Source organism: Macaca fascicularis, chromosome 8, assembly GCF_037993035.2.
Source record: "Macaca fascicularis isolate 582-1 chromosome 8, T2T-MFA8v1.1".
NCBI classification, from domain to species: domain Eukaryota; kingdom Metazoa; phylum Chordata; class Mammalia; order Primates; family Cercopithecidae; genus Macaca; species Macaca fascicularis.
The window spans coordinates 94028071-94032073 of NC_088382.1; the positions used below are offsets into that span (position 1 = coordinate 94028071).

Genomic DNA, 4003 nt, shown 5'->3' on the forward strand with positions numbered 1-4003 from the left:
ATGTGATTTGCAAATGTTTTCTCCCAGTCCGTGACTTGTCATTTATTTTTGCCTTTATTATTAATTTTAGTTGACATATAATAATTGTACATATTTATGAGGTGTAGTGTGATATTTTGATACATGCATACAATATGTAAAGATCAGATCAGGGTAATTAGCATATCCATCACCTCACCTCAAACATTGATCATTTCTTTGTGCTGGAGACATTCAAAATGTACTCTTCTAGCTATTTGAAAACATATACTAACTTGTTAATTATAGTCACCTTGTAGTACTCAAAAACACTAGAACTTATTTCTCCTACCTAGCTGGACCGTTTGTTCCGTCCATTAACCAACCTTTGGCTATTCCCCCTTTTCCCCTATCCTTCCCTGCCTCTGCTAACCACTGTTCTAATCTCTACTTCACCTTAACATAAGGGGCACATGACCCATTGTGTGAGCTGTTGGAAAGTGGGTAGAGATAGGTCAAAAATTTTCTCAGAGTTCTCACCATCTTAATTTGCTCACTTCTAATGAAGAAAATAAAAAAATAAAAACAAAGTTATCCAAAGACACTTTCAAGCTGAAAACCTGAACAGCACATTTAATATTGTTGTTATTTGGGTAACTCCTCCTGGAATAATCTTTCTGGTCTATCTGCTACTTTGTACAGAACAATGAGGTTTCCGGTGGTGGAGTCTTTCCCAGAGCTCTGGTTCTCAGTAAGGCAGGCCCATACAGTCTTCCCTCCTTTATGGTGAGGGTAATATGCATTAAGCTGAAAAGTCACCTTCCAAAAGTGCGGAAGGGATTAGATTGCTGTTTCAAAGCTGTGGAATTATCTGGAATAGTTTACAAATAGTTGCTACAAAACAACAACAAAAAAAGTAATTATGAAGTGTAGGGCAGGGTGCCATGGCTCACACTTGCAATCACGGCAATTTGAGAGGCAACAGGGGCAGATGGCCTGAGCTCAGGAGTTTGAGATCAGCCTGGGCAACATGGCGAGACTTTGTCTCCACAAAAAATACAAAAATTGGCCAGGTATGGTGGTGCACGCCTGTAGTCTCAGCTATTTGGAAGGCTGAGGTGGGAGGATCACCTGACCCTGTGAAGTTTAGGCTGCAGTGAGTGGTGATTGCAACCCTGCACTGCAGTCTAGGTATTTCAGTGAGACCCTGTCTCAAAAAACAAACAAACAAACACACAAAACCCACCAACAACAGACAAAAAAAATTAAGAAAAACCAACTGTTTACATCACAACATGCTATTAAAGACATCTTGCATTGTGCTTGCATTCCCTTCAACATTGTTCCTATGGGTCCTCAGCCTCTAACCCCGCTGGAATCTCTGGAATGAGACAGAGACAGTTTGATGAAAAAGACACAGATGGGTGGAGGGGTGATGAAAGGAGAAACCAGTCTTCCAGTTAAAGATCAGCCCTCAGTTTCAATGTCAGCTTGAGGAAGGCTGGCCTCCAAAGGAGTCAGCAGCAGAGGGAAGAGCAGCGGCAGGGTAGGACCAGGGTGCTCCACATCTCCTTCAAGCAGAGTCTACTAGTCCAGCATCCTTTGTATACAGAGGTGCTTCTCTTTGGTGCATTTCAGTTTATCTTCCAAATCATCAGTTGTCTTTTCCAGGTCGGCTATTCATTTCTCAGCAAAACCTGCATGAGTAGCTGGCTCCTCGAGTTTATCAGTAAGAATCTTGATCTCTTCCTCTTATTTGGCTTCTTTTTGAGAGTATTTTTCTTCAGCAGCACACGGACATTTAAGGTTCTGGTCCATCAGTCTGATTGGCTGATCCACCTCTCGGCAACAGGACTCTGCCAGCCCCGCTCCTTTCTCTGTGGATTCCAAGTCTCTTTCAATAATCACCAATATATAAACCACTCCTTCACACTTCCTATCTGCCTTTTCTTCAATATGCTTAGCTTCTTTGAGTTGAATTTCTCAGAATTCCATCTTTCCTTCATCTTCTTTTCTTCCTCTTTCTGTTTTTCTTTCTTCCCTATCTCTCTCTCTGTCTGTCTCTCTCTCTCTCTCTTCTCTCTTATTTTATTTTATTTTTTTGATATAGGGTCCCATTCCAATGCCTAGTTTGGAGAGCAGTGGCATGATCTCAGCCTATTGCAGCCTCTATTTCGTCTGCTCAGGTGACCCACTGACCTCAGCCTTCCAAGTAGCTTGGACTACAGGAATGTGCCACAAGGACAATTAATTATATATATATATATATATATATATAAAAATATATATATATATATATATATATGTTAATAGAGATGGGGGTTTCCCATGTTGCCTGGGCTGGCCTCGAACTCCTGGGCTCAAGTGATCTGCTGGCCTTGGCCTTCCAAAGTGCTGTGATTACAGGATTACAGGCATGAGCCACCATGCCCTGCCTTTCCTTCATCTTTTAAGGCCCAATTTTCAATAACCTTCATATCTTTCTCACTGTTTTTTGTTGCTGTTGTTTTTGTTTTTTTTAGATGGAATTTCACTCTTGTTGGCCAGGCTGGCATGCAATGGCATGATCTCAGTTCATCACAGACTCCGCCTCCGGGGTTCAAGCAATTCTCCTGGCTCAGCCTCCCAAGTAGCTGGGATTACAGGCTGGGATTACAGGCATGTGCCACCATGCCTGGCTAATTTTGTATATTTAGTAGAGATGGAGTTACTCCAGGTTGGTCAGGCTAGTCTTGAACTCCTGACCTCAGGTGATCCTCCCGCCTCGGCCTCCCAAAGTGTCGGGATTACAGGTGTGAGCCACCGTGCCTGGTCTATATCTCTGTTAATCTTATCAGCAGCTTTTGCACTTCTTCCAGGTTTTGCAGGGCAGTGACCACACACTCCTGAGTGTGATCCTGCCCATCTTCAACCAGTTGGACCTAAGGTTCAATGAGGCTTCTCAGCTTCAGCCTGTTCCTGGGACTGCCTTTCTCCCTACACTTCTCACTGGAAGCACTTGGCTCTCTCCTGAGCATCATCAGCCTGTGATGCTGCGGAGCCAGGATCTCCAGCTTTATCACTTTGATGGTGATGGTCCCAGCCATGGTGACCATCCAGCTGCTGCTCGCACTTTCATTCCTAACTCTTCCTCATAAGTGGTGTTGTGCATTTATGTCTTCTTTTTAGAGATGTTTATTAAGCTCATTTTCCCATTTTAAATCAGACTATTTGTTTTTCTGTTTGTTTTTGGTTTTTTGAGGAGTGTCTTATTTTCAGGCACTACAAGGTACTCCAGGATCATCTTGTGTATTTGCTGGCCCAAATTTCTACAAGGATCTCTGCTTCCTTTTATTAGAGAATACCATTAGAAATCAAGATCTCTCTGAAACTATTCCAATCAATAGAAAAAGAGGGAATCCTCCCTAACTCATTTTATGGGCCAACATCATCCTGATACCAAAGCCTGGCAGAGACACAACAAAAAAAGAGAATTTTAGACTAATATCCCTGATGAACATCAATGCAAAAATCCTCAATAAAATACTGGCAAACCAAATCCAGCAGCACATCAAAAAGCTTATCCACCATGATCAAGTGGGCTTCATCCCTGGGATGCAAGGCTGGTTCAACATTCGCAAATCAATAAACATAATCCAGCATATAAACAGAACCAAAGACAAGAACCACATGATTATCTCAATAGATGCAGAAAAGGCTTTTGACAAAATTCAACAGCCCTTCATGCTAAAAACGCTCAATAAATTCGGTATTGATGGAACGTACCTCAAAATAATAAGAGCTATTTATGACAAACCCACAGCCAATATCATACTGAATGGGCAAAAACTGGAAAATTTCCCTTTGAAAACTGGCACAAGACAGGGATGCCCTCTCTCACCACTCCTATTCAACATAGTGTTGGAAGTTCTGCCTAGGGCTATCAGGCAAGAGAAAGAAATCAAGGGTATTCAGTTAGGAAAAGAAGAAATCAAATTGTCCCCCTTTGCAGATGACATGATTGTATATTTAGAAAATCCCACTGTCTCAGCCCAAAATCTCCTTA

The 4003-nt window shown here is 42.0% G+C and overlaps 1 pseudogene; it reads right to left on the reverse strand.

The window, feature by feature from the left end:
• Positions 1-1545: 1545 nt before the first annotated feature.
• Positions 1546-3044, reverse strand: LOC102122833 (tropomyosin-like; annotated as a pseudogene).
• Positions 3045-4003: the final 959 nt, after the last annotated feature.